The sequence below is a fragment of the Idiotropiscis lumnitzeri genome, chromosome 1 (genome assembly GCF_059441095.1).
Source record: "Idiotropiscis lumnitzeri isolate Australia: NSW breed Sydney's pygmy pipehorse chromosome 1, RoL_Ilum_1.0, whole genome shotgun sequence".
Classification (NCBI taxonomy): Eukaryota; Metazoa; Chordata; class Actinopteri; order Syngnathiformes; family Syngnathidae; genus Idiotropiscis; species Idiotropiscis lumnitzeri.
Window position 1 is genome coordinate 29,340,646 of NC_142391.1, and position 16,298 is coordinate 29,356,943.

Consider the following 16,298-nt stretch of genomic DNA (forward strand, 5'->3'; position numbering starts at 1 on the left):
ATATCACGTTTATATGAATTACGATACTGTCGAGTGCTTGTTTTCTCATTAAAAACATGTTAATAATAATTAGGTATAAGAAAATTTGTGTTTCTAAAAGAATGCTTGTAATAGCTCTAAAAAGTCCAGAAATGACTATTTGTGTACAGATTTTCTGATGAAATGCAGGAAACGCTTTAGTGGGCCACAAGTAAAATGAGTGGTGGGCTGCATCTGGCCTCTGGGCCTTAAGTTTGACACCTGCGCTGTGCAGTGCAGCTCTTATTTGCTAGGTTCAGCCAACATTAGTCCCGTTTTTAAACACACCTCGCTCTTCTTCCCAGAGTCCAAACTATTATTAGCAGCTTTCTCCTCCGTGCGTAAAAATAGAAATACACTTGTCCATAACTGGCACCCATTGACACAATAGCCCCTCGTTCTGGAGACAGAGCTCCTCCCAGTGCGTGTGTATGTTTGTGCATGTGTGTGCGTGTGCGTGTGCGTGTGTGTGGCGGGTGGCTGACAGCTGGGCTCGCCTACATGCGCTCCAGTCCAGTCTGCTAAGAAGCTTCATCCCCAAATAGGATGACCGTCGGCGGCTGTCGTGGACGAGCCTGCGCGCACCTCAGTGACCGTCGCCACAACCGGGACTCGCGCTTCACTATTCCCGTGGGACACTTTTAGAGCCTCCCAAACACATCGGCGTGTGTTTGTCTTTCTTTCTTTGCCGTTCTCTAGTGTGGATTTCGATATGGATATTCCGATTTGAGCGCCGCGCGCACACACACACACACACACACGCACACAAAAAGAGACGCGCAAGAGAAAAGTAGCGCTCGTATTGTTGTGAGTCGTTGAGTTAAGAATCACATTTTATGGATTACGAATAGACAAGAGTTGAGCAACCGCTTCGAGATCGGGACATTCATGATCTGAAGGTAAGAATTCCTTGTTTTTGTTCAACTTCAACGCGCCTTTATTGTCTTTTATTTGAATGGCTCTTTTCGCTGCCTAGACGGGAGGAGGCTTGGTTTGTGGATAACCGGGCGTCAAGTGCACCGGCCAGCAAGGCTCACTTTCCACTTTAAAAACTGACTTCATCTTTTTATAAAGCGATTTGAAAGTTTGAACAGCACATTTGAAGCCAAATGGTGATTATATTGTGTGTTCCTCCAACCGGTCCATTTATTCTGGAGCAAATATAGGTGCGTAATCCCTTTTCTGTTTGTTCACATGGAATAAGTAAGTGTCATTTTCGGGAGGGCTACAATATTGCAGATTGTTAAGTTTAAATAAAACGAAACACACAAAACAACAATACTAAGGTGTAATTTTTAGTGTAAAAAGATGACAAATGGGAACTTAAACCATACTCTTCACCAAATGATTATTGTTTACTGCTGGTTTAAGATTTTCATAAATGCCAACAAACCCAATGTGGAAAGATAATAAAAATGGGGAAATGATCAAAACACATTTCTCCTTTACAGAATGTACGTCATTCAAATGACAGCAGTGATTTACATGCAGATATGAAGAGGATGTGTCCAATGCCATGCATTGAGATTATTTGAATTACTGGCAATGCGATATAAAATTACTGATCATGTATTGTTGTTATCGGGTTAAAGTGTGTTAGTGAGCTTTGGCTGCTCAAACTGGGGTGTGTTCAGGGACTGTATGTGCATGGTGCAGGGGAACCATTAGTGGTCACTATTGCTCTAGTCCAACATATCAGTGTTGCAATATCTTTTGAAAAGTTCTTATTTTCATGTTTGGTGTTGCTTTTTTTAAACAAGCACCATGAGGAGAGAGCGAAGAGCCTCATTAGCCACACGCAAGAGCCTCCAATGGCAACACCCAGACACTCCCAGTGGTTTGCTTCTTTTTCTCCGATATAGAAATAACCAACATATGGAGCTCACATGATTTAAGTTTTTGTGCATTGGGAACAACCTTAAAGGTTAGAAAAAAAAAAGCAGGCTATTTTGGGGCCCTTTAACCCTATTTCTGTTGGTTTTGAATGACTAATAGATTTCCATGTGAAATTGCAAGATGAAAAAAAAAATCTTTTTCTAAAACATTGCCCTGAGGGCACACTAATTTCCTGGAGGCATTTTAGAGAAGGGCTATAAATCTGGCCACGGCACGCCGCCTTCCAGAAGCTGCAAAAAAAAAAAAAAAAAAAAAGGCCAAACAGTGCTTATCTGCCTTGTAACAATTCATCCACTACACTGACATGTTGTATTGCGAATAGGTGCATTACAGTAAGACAACCATGGAATCCAGCCGCGAAGAGCTGTACGCTGGAGTGTTTCTCCGTGGAGCGTTTGATCTGCCGATCCTCTAACAATAGCAATTGTGTGTGACTGATGTGTATTTGTCACACTGTTCACGTGTATCTATTTGTGTGTGCGAGAGAGTGCTGAAGAGGGGGACCAACATGAGAGAGTTGATATTTAAATGTGCCACTCGAGGAAAGACGCTGCCTGAATAACAGTGGCTTTGAATAATTGATAAATGGCTTTGCTCCTTTTCAAATGAATTGGCCTCCTTCTCTAAACAATGAGGCCAGTCAACCTACTGTTAACTGTCACTGCTCATTCGATGAGAGTCAATACCAAGGCATTTTATAGTCGTTGCGTTTATGCCTATTTCATGGAATCCATGTTTTATTAATGCACACCCTCAGTGTGTGGGCTTGCTGATGTTTTTCGATACAATCGGACAGCAAAAAAAACCTTTGTTCTCGTTGGCTTTAGATTGTAACGCAAATTATCCACGCTTCTGCATTTCGTCTTCAATTAACTCGTATGCAAACCCTTGCATGCGTGGGGAGAAACATGCAAACTCCTTACGGGAGCTGAGATTTGAACCAGGGATCTTGGGACTGTGAGGCAGACGTGTTGTCCTACCTGAAAGGCTTCCACTATTTTTGAAAGTACACTGGTTTTTAATAAGAATCGCGTGACTTTCATCATTTCCTACTTCAAATGTGACCCTGAAGTTGAATAATGTTTTAGTTGCAATATTAAATGTGTGAGTTTGTGCAAGTCGGGTAGCATTGATTTCCCAGTCTTACATCCCCATTGCGACCAGTCTACCCATTGAATACTAGTATTGGGCTAATGTTATACTTCTAACTTTCATAAAGTGCTTGCCCAAACTTTTTTGGCACAGTGTATTTTGTAATTCTTTTCATTTACCGACTGTTTGCGGTCACTTTTCACCAATTTGAGTCACCCTAGAGTAGAAATGGTACAGCCCCACGGGTGAAGATAAAATGTCAATATTTTACATTTTCGCATTTGCATGCTGTTACCCCCTTCCCCATTTTTCATTGGCATAACAATTTTCTGTACTACAAGGTACTGCAAGGTAGCATTTCTAATTCCAAGCATGCCAAGTGTGTCAGCAGGTCACTTATCGGTCGTGCAGATAGGCCAACGTTGTGCCATTGTAACATTTTGTGAATAAAAGGCAAAAAAGGACCGACATGATAACGTTAACTCACTGTGTTGCTGCACTATTATTCTCTTCAGTCCCCATTTTCTCACCACTGCATTCAGTCTACTTTAAAAAGTAGCAATGCCTGAAACATAAATGACGCTTCATAATTTGCACATAAAAAAGCTCTTGTTTGTTGTTCGCTCCTACTTTAACCAATTTCCACATTCTGCCTAAATTGCAGCAGCATTTGGGCCTGCTGAGAACGGAATGGCAAAAATGCATTAATAGCAGGATTCAGAATAAGGCATAATCATAAAATGATGATGTGTGTTTTTGAACATTTCTTTCTTGGAAACACATTTTGGCATAATGAAAGATGCTTTCAGGGTTTTACAAAATCAAAGCTGTTATAGTACATCACATTTAGTGATTTTCACTGAGGTCGCCAAAAGTGTGTTGTGATTCGAACAAGCAAGCTCAATTTGCACCTGTTGGTCTTATTGTGATATTTTCTTGGTTGTTTTATAAATATGATAGTTACTCTTCTCCCCACAGACCTCCCATCCATTGAGCATTGCCTATATGAGAGTGTTAGGAAAGAATAGATGTCGCCATATAGCGGCTCTATTCAGCGCAAGGCTCACTGACATTGTAATCAGTTGCTAATCACTTACTGTGAAATGTTATCTACGCTACACACAAACACACACGTGCACACATGACGTTCCATTTTCTAAGCTTCATTGTGCTGTTCCAAGCGGCTATAATGAATACAAGTCCACGTCTAAAAACAATGGGCATCCTTGTTACATTAGCATAAGTGATTGAACGCTTTGCGAATGCCAAAAATGCCAGAAGCACGAAGGACCGGGCAAAAACACTCACGCACTGCAAGTTAATGACAGAATTGGCTGGGTGTCTTGTTGGTGTTTTGTCGGATGGGCCTTGGCGAGGCTTTGTTGTTTTGAAACAAAATGAATTGGAATGCCAGCCCATGGACTTGGAGAAATATTTTAGAGACCAAACTTTGCCAAATGGTCTCCGGATGAAAAAGCAGCAAACATCCTGGAGCATTTACAATCAGCTTAAAACATCATGGAATTGTTGTTGTTGTTGGTTTTCTTTTTTTTAATACTCACCGTAAGTCCGTGGAACATGTGGAAATGCTTTGGTCACAGCTGAGTTGGCTTGCTTGTCATTAGTCAAATGGAACCGAGAGGGGGATGCATTAGCAGAGATAATCCAAAGGCAGTAGCAGCAGGGCTTTGTGTGATCACTTGACAGTAGATGGGTGAATGACTGCATGGCCTTGAAGTCTTGAACTGTACCTAAGCGCTGCCGTCCCCAACCAACTGGGCCATTTGGGAGAGAGAAGATTTGATTGACCATTAGAGCCTGAAAGAAGTTTCATTTTGAAAATCAGGTGGGTCTGTATGTGCTTCCGTACTAACTGCTTGTCTTGGTCATGTTATATGGGCGTAAAAAAGTAAGGCAAACATGAGTAAATTTTTGTTTAAAAAACTAGGGGAATGTTTCTCTGGCAAGTGGAAAAGGACAAACGATAACAGAAATGGAATAACCTCTAAATTCCAACATAAAAAAAAAAATCTGTATTTAGGAAACAATATCAGCAGTCCTATTTTAAAATTTAGCTTTCGGTGATTCTCACGCGCCGAGCTCTCATTTTGTAATATGGAGTGACAGGCTTGCTAAAGAGGAAATGATTGATTCCATTTCCAACATCTTTTTTTTTTTTTTTTTGTGTGAAGGAAAGCATATAGGTAACCCGTCTCAATGGGATCGGCTCATTACAGATACTCATACCTACAAGAACTACATTCAGTTTAGTGGTGAGTTGTATTTTTAATTTTGTTATTGTGCTTTATGTAAAACACTGTGCGCGGCTAAAAACGTTTGTGGAGCGCTGTAGTCTACTAACTCTACAAATCCTAGAAAGCTGTCCAATGTTGTCCACTCACATTGTGTCGCGTTACTGAACCACGCACGACTTGTACGAGCTCAGTGATGATCTACGTAAATAGGGTGACATCGTAGCACCACAACATTGTGTCAACTTGCCCTATGACTATACAAAGAAACATCGTCCTGTGCTGTGAGACGACAATAGCCTTAAACAATGAACACATAAGGCCTTGATTCCCCTCTGTGTTGTCATCCACTGTAATGTTTCAAAGGAGCCTTTTGTTTTTTGGATAAACTACTGTAGTGATTCCTTAAGTGTGGTGTGCCTTGTGTAATAATTACATATTTACGTTGGGCTTTTCCCTGGTCTGATTTATTTAGCTAAATCAGAACATTAAGCGTAAGCATTTCCTCTCTATAGTGCACTCTAAAACAATACAGTTTAATGGCGGTCAGCCGTGCCAAACATTCTTTACTCAGACTTCTCTTAGGATGGTGTGTTGCATGGGAGAGAGGATGTGCACCGTCTCTGTTGTGACGTAAAAGTGGATGTGCGGCTTCCAACATTTGGTATGTATTTCAAAGCGTAATCTTTAAAGTTGATGAACTGCATTTGATGCTTCAAATTTTGTTCCTTTCCAATGCTGCCTAAAATCTGTACATCTCTACATGAGAAAATCGCGCAAGAGACCTGGTGGTTGTGCTGTTTCTCTTACTTGTCCTCATGGGCGTTTCTAGCTCACTTTTGGGGGTACTCAACCACTCCTAAATAGAATCCCAGCACCACTAAAAATGAACTCATTCAATCCATAAGACATACATATACGTTTTCAAAAAAGTAGTCCCCGCCTCCCAAAGACGTATTTATTCGTCTTGGACTTTTTTAAAAAATTTTTTTCACATCACAGCTTCGTGTTTTTATAATATTAGAACACAATATTCTGTTGGCCTTGCAAAATCTGTCAAAATCCAGAAAAACGCTGGAATTGAGGGGTTTCCTGTCGTGAAAAATTTCTGGCATTAAATGAGTAAAGAGGATATAAGGTGGTGTATTTTAATATATGTCCTTTTCAAACAAGCCAGACAAGTGTGTAAACACACTGTACTTTGTTGAAAAAAAATATGTTAACAACAAAATTACAGAAACATAATTGTAATTCAATTACTCATTATTTTGGTAAGTTGTGGACATTTATAATGTTATTCAAATTTTGTGCTGTGCATGATTCGATTTTCCCAAGAGGAAGCAATTATTTTCCCATTATTTGTAATGAGAAAAAAAGATTGATTTCTATTGTTGTGTGAGTTAGAAACGTAAAAACAATGTGCTGGAAAAAAAGCAGTTAAATGTACGTTTGGTATCAGGAGAAAAAGAAAATCCATCCATCCATTGTCTGAACCGTATTTCCTCACAAGGGACGCAGGGGGTGCTGGAGCCTGTCCCAGCCATCTTCAGGCAGTAGGCGGGGTACACCCTGAACTGGTTGCCAGCCAATCGCAGGGCTCACAAAAACGAACAACCATCCGCGCTCACACTCATACCTGGGGACAATGTAGAGCAGGAAATTAAATTTTGTGGACGGGCCACATTATGGTTATGGTTTCCCTCAGAGAGCCGTTAAAAATGTATGTATGATCACCTTATGTTATTACATACACACAACAAATTGATGAAAAGCCAGTTGTGAAATCAGAAGCCAGTAAGTAATTATTCAACAAATTTTCAATTTATTTAAGTAGGCGAGGATTGGTAACAAATAAATGGCAATATTTCATATCCCAATGTTGTTAAAAGTGAAGAAAATGTGCTAGAAACAGGAAGTTGACAAACATGATTTGCCCATTGCGGGCCACACAAAATGAGGTCGTGGGCCAGATCTGGCCCCCGGGCCTTAAGTTCGACACCTGTGATGTAATGTGTTTAAATCCTCGGTGAAAAAATAAAAAACTAAAGAAAAACTTGGCTTGAATCTTCTAATAGTGATGAGGAGAAAATTGATTCCAATTGGTCATCAGATTTAAGTGAGAAAATCTGAAATTTAGTTCACCTAGCTCCAGCGTGTAGTGCAATTGACTGCAAGTGAGGGTGTGTCCCACTTCTGACCATTTCTGCTGAGATCGGCTCCAGCTCCCCGTAACGCTTCAACCTATACGCCATATAAAAAAAAAAAAGGATTGTATTAACTGCCTTTGTGAAACGTGCATCCAATGGTCACCTTGGCAAGCCAGGGTGTGGCCTTGCGTTCGTCTTGTGATTTCCCCTCGTACATTATCACAAAGCACTTAAGGTGCCTCACGGCAGCGGCTGCGGGTCTCCGGGCTCATTGTGCGTGTTGCGTGTGACTGTGCATACATGTTTGCACGGTGTTGTTGGCGTGTATCCGTCCCTCCTCCCCAGGCTAGAGCGATTGGCACCTCATCTCTCATCTATTAATCATGGCTAGCGATTGCTCCCTCTCGTTCCGTTGCCATAGTTTCAGGACCTGTGACAGTGTTGGGGGGGGGTGCTGCCTCGAGAGAGAGGAAGAGGAATTCAACGAAAGAGGTGTGACCGGAGAGAAGAGGAGGAAATGATAAGTGTGGGGAAGGCAGAACAATTGGAACGGAGCGAGTGGAGGGGGACGAGGGGAAACGGTTGAAGCGCCAATGGCAGCCAAACGCACGGAGCGGGTCCTCGCGCTGTGCATGAGTGTGCTTCAGGAACCAAAATGGATTCCATTTTTATCTCAGCGGTGAACCCTCCATCTCTTCTTCTGCGTGTGCATCTTTTCATGCTCTCCCTCGCAAATATACACCCCGCTGCTGCTTTGCTTTTCGCTTCTGAATATATTCACAGTCAGGCTTACCGATCGAATGCTGCGGCTCCTCCAGTGTGTTTCGGCACATTAAACACCGCTTATTTAGCCATGTTTACGGCGAGGGAGATAGATGACGGGCCCTAGCCTCCTGTTTCATGCTCAGCTGCCCGTTTTGATTGTAGATCCGGCTGAGCTCATCTGATGGATTTAAAATAAAGCCATTTGTGAAGGACCTTTCATTGCACAGAGTATTGATATGTGTCTCATGATACACTAAACATGCATCTACTTTTTGGTCAGTTGGTCAGTTACTCGGTTATTGGGCTGTCCCTTCATTCATCCTGACATCGCTCAATCATTCGAGCTACCTACTCATTTAGCTTTCAACACACCCATGCCAACCAACAATATATGCATCCATCCCAATACATCAATCTGTCCGTCCTTCAGTTAGATGGAATGTGTGTATATTTATTAAGGCCCCTGCTGATATTAGCTCTTTTAAATTATTATTTTTTTACACATTAGCACATTACAACATAAAACAAAGACATTAAGACCCCTTAAGAAAAAAATCATCAGATTTTTGCAAATTTCTCTCCCTGTCGTAAAGTTGATCACATACAGGTACGAAAGGACAAAGTAATGTAAAACAGTCAAATGGCTGCCATACATATATTTGTTTGGATGCATTAGGAACCCAAAAAAAATTCATTCATTATATATTTTAAAAATTCATCAGCCAAGTAATCATTTATCTGCATTTTATTCTGCCAAATATCATAATGGTTTCAACTAAATAAATGAAATCCATATTGGTCAGGCCATAGCATATACCCACCTACACAACCACCCCATCTCTCATCCATCAATCTCTAGATCCGTCGATTACTGCCTTTTACTTTAGTCCCACATTACTGAATTTATATACCGAATGTACTGAATGAATACTCAATGTACTACTTACTCTCTTTTGGCTCTAGGCTTTTGTTTACCTCTGTTATGAACGTGATTATGTTTGTGGTCGAGTGCATTAGAGGCTAATCCTGTATCATATGACACTGTCTACCTATCCATCTGTCTGTCGGCCCATATTTCCGTCCACTGGTCATTTTTTGGTCTGTCTGTCCACCTCGTCAACTACCTCATCTTATCTCTCTCTCTTCTCTTGCAATAGAGCTACTCAACAAGCTGTGTTATTTCAAGGAGCCATGCTTGAGTTTTGGCTCCGGGTCTGTCTTCTTTTTTTTTTTTTTTTTTTTTTAAGTGACCTAGATCACGGCCAAGCCTATACTAATGTGACGGTGGCACTATCACCACATCTTATCTGGTCCTGCCCGGCTTGTGAGCCTCTCCGGTGGGAGCGTTCATGCCGGAGCCAATTGGCAGGCAGCGCTGCGGCGCTCAGGTGCACACATGCATGTTAAGCACGTGCGTATTCACAAGTCGACTCTATCCTCATGCCGTGATTTCCAACCATTGTGCTGCCGATAATTATTCAGTTTCACTTCATTGGTTGAAAAACTGTAATTTAGTCACTTTAACTAATGTTTGTTTGGTCATCTACTGTATATATATATATATATATATATATATAGCTTCCACAAAATAAACCTGCATTTTCACTTTTTGTGACATTCTAGCGTGAGTTTTCTATTTTCTATTGTAAAATATGTGCCTTTGCTCAATAAATTTTGGGAAAGATTGCTGTAGAATGCCACGGGAGCTTGTCATTGTGAGTGTGGATAGCCGGTGGGCAGTAACCTAAGAATGCTTTATTGTCTGTGTAATTCTGCACCTTCCACGTATGAACCTTCCGCGATCCGGGGATTGCCATTAGAGGAAGTGAGAGGGTATGCTGGCTCATTGTGTTGATGGCACCGAGGTGCTCTTTTACCTTTTGAAGTGATGAGAGCGCAGGTGACATCACGGCGGTTGCATTCTCAGGTGCAGCAGGTGAATTAATCCTGGAGGGGTGCGTGTTTTGAGAGTGGACACAGGCATGCATGCATTCATGTGTGTGTGTGTGTGTGTGTATGCTTCAGTCATCAAAGCAGAGGAAAGCCAAAGTGTAAGGTGATCTGTATGCTCACGGCAGAGTAGCAGTCATACTCTCACAGGCAATAATCCACACGACTGCCTCACACATGCGGACTCCACAAGGAAGGTTTCAGCTCATTATTCATGTGCTCTGAATTCCGTCTACAGTTTCTACTCATGCCGTTATCTCTCAGCCATAATCACGGTGCTCCAAAACCCTCCTCAGTCGGCCCTGAACCGGACGGGACCTCGTCAGATGACATCCTAGCCGCCGGGCCATTTGTAACAAGCATCCTTCTGCTCATCTAACGCCCTAATGATGATGACAGATTGCTTGCCATCGGCCTTGGGCTAATATTAATCACTTCCAGGAAGAGAGTTAAAGCTCTGCCGTGATTTGTACTTAGTTCAAAATTCACTATATGGACTAAACTTCCATCCCTTAATTTTCTACTCAGCATGTCCTCATTTGCTTAGGAGGTGAGCTGGAGCCTATCCCAGCTGACTTTGGACTAGTCGATATCTGATCAGAGGGCACATTCATATGAACAAGGATTCACACTCACATTCACACCTACGGTCAAATTTGAGTCTTCAATTAGACATCATGGGGAAGGTTGTGGTTGGAGCTGGAATAATAGCAGGAAATCAACTCACAGAATCTCTACTGTGAGGCAGACGTGCCTACCAATAGTGCACTGTGCACCCTATTTTCATTGTCTTGATTTATGAATGAAAAAGAGAGAGAGATTTTTTAAACGCAATGCCATCACAGTTAACGTGCATACATCATCACAAAACACAGTCTGCAGAGCAATCACACCAATCACATAACCATAAAACAAACATGACCTGCTTCCAGATGGGCCTGCTATTAAGCTAAAAAATTAGTACAAATTTGTTTTGCATAATCGATTTAATGAATCAATCACGGGTTAGACTTGTTATTCAACCCTCAAACTTACGTTAATCATTTGGACAATTTAACCCTCTTGAGGAGAGTTTGGGGAAGGCACTTTTTTGTTCCAGCGTGCTTGATTCAGAGTGCCATTAAGCTTCATCTGAGCATGCTAGGATAAATTGTGAGGTAGAATTTGATTTTTAACAGAAAAAAAATGTCCAACTTAATATTTAGGACATGGATCCCAAGATTTTTGTATACTCATGAAAAATAATACGGCTTTTAATACTTCGGAGGCAGTCACTAATAATAACAACGTCAAATTAGTCCAGTTGATCTATTCATAATGGCGCTTAAAGCAAACAGAAAAATATTGACTACATGTGTTCCTGCATCTCAAACCTTGTTAGGAAATCAGACCTGGCTCTTCCTCTCTTGGTCAGAGTGGCTGGCGGACTACTAGCAATTCCCTGGAGGATGCTTTAGTTCACAATCCAATCAGGCAGAACTCGGAACAATATTACCTCTGTGTGTGCGTGTGTACATTTATTACAAAGTTAATGAACAAATTGCAGCCATGTGGCACGTTCTTGTGGCGTAGCTGGTGGAAACATTGTGACTTACACTGCCAACAACCCCTCGCCCCACCCGCTCATTCATCCCCACCCCCCCATCCCGTCACCACAGTGCCCACACATGCACACACACACACTGGCCGCGACCACAAGGCCCCTAGTGTTCCCGGCCCGTCTGTCCATCAGCTCATGCGGAGCGCCGGGCTGGGAGTACTTATCATCACTCTGCTGAGTGGAGGCCTCACAAAGACTTGCTCACATCTCAGATACACACGCACACACACACATCCCTGCACACACGCACAAGCACATTGCACTTAGTACTGATCTGCCTGGTGGCTGCTGTGACAGTCAGGGAAATCCTGCATCTCTCCGACAAAACACTTTCGTCTTGTTTGTTTAAACATGCTTTGTAGAAAGATAAACAAACTGTCACCTGGATTATGTTTGGTGGTAGCTTTTTACTTTCCAAAGCACGATGTGTGTGACATTCTCAGAGGCCCGGTGATTGACACATAAAACAAAAAAGACGGCAAGCACACGAAATGGCTTGTGCTTGATTTTTGTTTTGTTTTTTGCCACCTGGGATCAAGATATACAACGCTGCCTAATGCTAATGATTTATTTTAAGGTGACCATCAGCATTTTGTTTTTTTTCATTCGTTTATTTATTTATTTTTATAAATTAAAACACAAAAAAAAGACGTTCAGGAAAAGCTCTCAAGACCAACACAGCCAATGCTTAAGAAGAAAGATACTCCTGAGGCCTTGAATTTTAGATTAGCTTTATCATTATTTCATGTTTGTGTGTTTTAGCAGGATAACACAAAACTAGTCCTTCCATTGAATTTTTGTACCGTCAAGCAAGATTGTCCTTGATTCATTTTACATTTTGCAAAGACTAAATGTGCTTTAATGGCTCCTAAACAACCAGGATGGAACAGCACTCACTACAATTTAAAATGTTTTCAATTTTGACCGTATTTGATCAAGCAATATTTTAGCCAACAAAATGGCAACTCAGAATATCGAATGTTTTATCTCACCTTTCACCCAACGTTAGCTGGCTCGAGCTCACTTTTGAGGACAAGCACTGTTTAAAACGGATGGATGGATTGAAACTCAGAATGAATGGGTTGTTGATCTTTGACCTTTCGCAAACATGTACATGATCACCTCCTGCAGGACTTATTGTCTGTACCTTAGAACTTTTCAGCTCTTTTCGTCGCATCTGGAACTTGATTCGCATAGACTGTTTTTTTTTTCACTCTAAACTTGTTTTGCCTTTTTTGCTTTGTATAACTTTTTGACTTTTGCCTTGGTTGGATACATGAACATTTTGCATAGCATTGTGGAAAAAAAGTTTTTTCCTTCCTTGATTGGTTTGACATTTGATTACTGCCTCCTGCAGGATTGGAGTGGAACTGTATTGAAGTATAGTTATTCATCCTTTTTTTTTGTTAATTATTTTCTTAAATATCAGTTTTGCAAACTCATTGTAACATGCAATCCCATTCTATTCAGGACTGGAATGAAACAGCATCAGACACAACTTGTGACTGCTGGGCCCGTTTGACTCACAGTAGAGGGTCCCTTGATTATGGTGGCAAAAGTTTATGCCTTGGTGAAGGCTTGTGCTATCTCATTGTTCTTCCAGCACCGAACACATTTATTGTATTATGTTGATGGAAACCAGAGCGATCATTGCTGAATCAAATTAATCCAATGTGATTTTTAAGCGTTGCATTTTAGGGAATGCTAGAAAGTAAAAGCCGCATGACAGACAGCACTGATGATGATAGAGCTATCAAGTGCAAGAAGACTGCCCATTGTTATAAGGGTCGGCAGCAATGGGAAGCAATCAGGATATCTAAAGCGAGAGAAGCGAGAAGGAAGCCAGCCTGTCAGAGCCGCTAATAGAAAGTGTCTTGAACATTTGGCGAAGGCGACAGGAAGTGAGGGGCTGATGCTCCGACAGTGAGGATGATTAAGCCGAGATAAATAACCTTCTACCTTGGAGCAGTCCTTCTTGAAAGCGCACAATAGCCGCGCCGCGCGCCGTCGGGTTGTGAGGCGAGAGTCTTGACCGGCAGGAAAGAGTGACAAGCTGCGAGCGAGGCGGCCAGAAGAAAAAAGTGCCTTGCATGATAATGTATTCATTCATACCCCCCCCCCCCCCCCCCCCCACACACACACACACTCTTGATAATGTTCGCAGCATGCTTGGCTTGACTCATTCATCAGCATGTACCGGGGGCCCTTTCAACTTATTTGCAAAGAAGCCAGTGGCTCTGGCTCTGCAAAGGTGTGTGAAAGCTGAGGTTGTGTCTTTTGTGGGTGAATGCATACTGTGTGTGTGTGTGTCTGTGTAAATACTATCAATTCTGCTGCGTGGATTGCCTGACTGCAGAATCTGCATTCAGATACTGTGCAGGATCTCGTCTGTTTCAGTGAAAGCTTCATTTCATGTGAGAATATGAATCTTACTCCTCCGACATGTACTGATTGTCATATTCCACTTTTATTGAATCCTGGACCTTTTAATTGAGTTTGGCGTCTGAGGTGTGGCTTATTGTGACAACATGATTTAACCTCATCGGAGGAGGATTTCTTCTCTTTTTGGAAGATTTTTCTCACAGTACAATCCGGTATGCAACAGCATTTGAAGTAGCAAATTATGCAATCTGTGAAGAAATCAAATGCCGTCCCTTTCTTTTGTGCATCTCAGCATCTCATCTTTGCAATCATTTTTTTCACTGTCTGACTCTGATTGAGCAAGAGAACATGTGATCTTACGCACCATGCATGAGATCTGGGAACCTTAGCTCACCTGGTAACCAGATAGGAATGCATTACAACAGCGCAGGCTATCGACACTCAGCATCCGTTAATCATTTACACCATTTGACCAACTGTGTTTCTTTGCATTTGGATCAAGGTGGGATTTAGATATGGTTCCGGGTTTCTGGGCCGTAGAGCAATATCGCTCAGTGGTATGATGTTTATTTTATTATTTTATTCCTATAAAAATAAAGAAATGAGAATACCACTCGGAGTGCAGAATTGACCTGAGGTTGAATTGTTAAGAAAAGTTCAAATGTAGAACATAAAAATGACACAGTCAATGTAAAAAATACCCTATATTATAGACAAATGCATGGCAGGTCAAATGAAGACTTATTGTTTAAATGGGCCCTTTAACTAGTCCAGTAAATTGGCTGGGATAACACCAGCTCACCCTCATGAATGAAAGGAAATTTGTGGATGGATGATGTCCCACAAAATATAAGGAGCAACATAATTGGGTAACAAATCACAATAGATGCTTCACAGAGGATGAGATTTGGCATGGACAGTTCGCCGGTCATACGTAGGAAATATATAAACAAACATCCATTTACACTCACATTCACACCTATGAAAGTCTTCAAGCAACCCAACATGCATTTAATTTGGTGGACTTTGGTGAATTTGTTTTGGAGCTACGCCAATATCAAACGAACACATAACCTCCCGCGTGAGGTCGTATTAGTGTTGCTGTTTTTAGAAATGGACCCAAATGTCTCTAAGCGCCATGCCGAGCTCATTCTGCACTTTTACAGTACGTTACATCAGCACACATGCAAGCGAGGAAAAGGGGTGGCATGAGGAGAGGAGACTGGAGGTGCAGCTTTGACCTAGATAACGGCAAGTTTGGAGCTGCAGTTTTATCCTATTGTCATCATTTAAGTGTGGAACTCTAATATAAAGTAACTTGAATCATCCAGATGAACTTCTTACTTTATGTTTGTCGTAGACTATCTATGAGCAAACTTCAGTGCTCAAGGGCCACGTTTGATTTTTGAAAATGTAACAATCACATTTAGGTCAGGGTAGATGAGGTATATTTATTTAAATGAGTTCAAATGTGCATGTAATATATGTTGTATGTCTGCATATTTCTGAATTAATTCAATAATCAATAAAAAATATGTAAAATTGTTTATGTTGACATTTTTGTTAATCATTGTCAATAAATCTATAAGCTAAATATTTTAATGACACAACTAACACATTTTATGTGAATGAAAAAAAGCGACTAAATACGTTTGGTGGGCCGGCTGAAACAACAGAGTGGCCCGTATGCGGCCCCCAGGCCATGCTTTACCCACCCCTGCTCTTGAACAAACATGTTTGCACGTGGCTGCTTGATAAGCTGGGACATGTGTTTGAGCTGGCGCCACTGCAGAAGTCATTTGCTTCACACATTAATAGGTGAAGGACTTATATGTGTGTGTGCAATGCAGTTGAGCTAGGCGGTGGTAAATAATCAATCCCAGATAGCCTACAAAGAATGAGGAAGTGTTACACATGCCGATGACTAGTTTAATGATATGCTTTTTTTTGTATTTTTTTTTAAGAAATGGTTAGCACGTCTGCCTTATACAATTATTCTCTGTTTTGTTGTTTTGATGCTCGCATTGGGGCACGTAAAAGTCCCGAAATAAGGAACACCTGGACCATAATCTTTTGTTCAGTACAATTTTTGGATCAAAAACTAAATAAAATGGGTGCAAACGGAAGATTTTCTGACATCATGACCATCAATCCAATCAATGCCTCTTCATATTGTTTGATGCACCTTCTACTTTT

The 16,298-nt window shown here is 41.3% G+C and overlaps 1 protein-coding gene across 5 annotated transcripts in view; it reads left to right on the forward strand.

The window, feature by feature from the left end:
* The first annotated feature begins 477 nt into the window (after positions 1-477).
* sema6a (sema domain, transmembrane domain (TM), and cytoplasmic domain, (semaphorin) 6A) overlaps positions 478-16,298 on the forward strand; it is a 129,033-nt gene continuing 113,212 nt past the window's right edge. For 4 of the 5 annotated variants that reach the window (XM_088294260.1, XM_088294253.1, XM_088294278.1 and 1 more), the window contains exon 1: positions 478-917. The gene's annotated coding sequence lies outside the window, so the exon portion shown is untranslated. Of the gene's footprint in view, positions 918-5,198; positions 5,280-16,298 lie in introns of all 5 variants that reach the window. The other variant, XM_088294270.1, reaches the window with a different exon arrangement.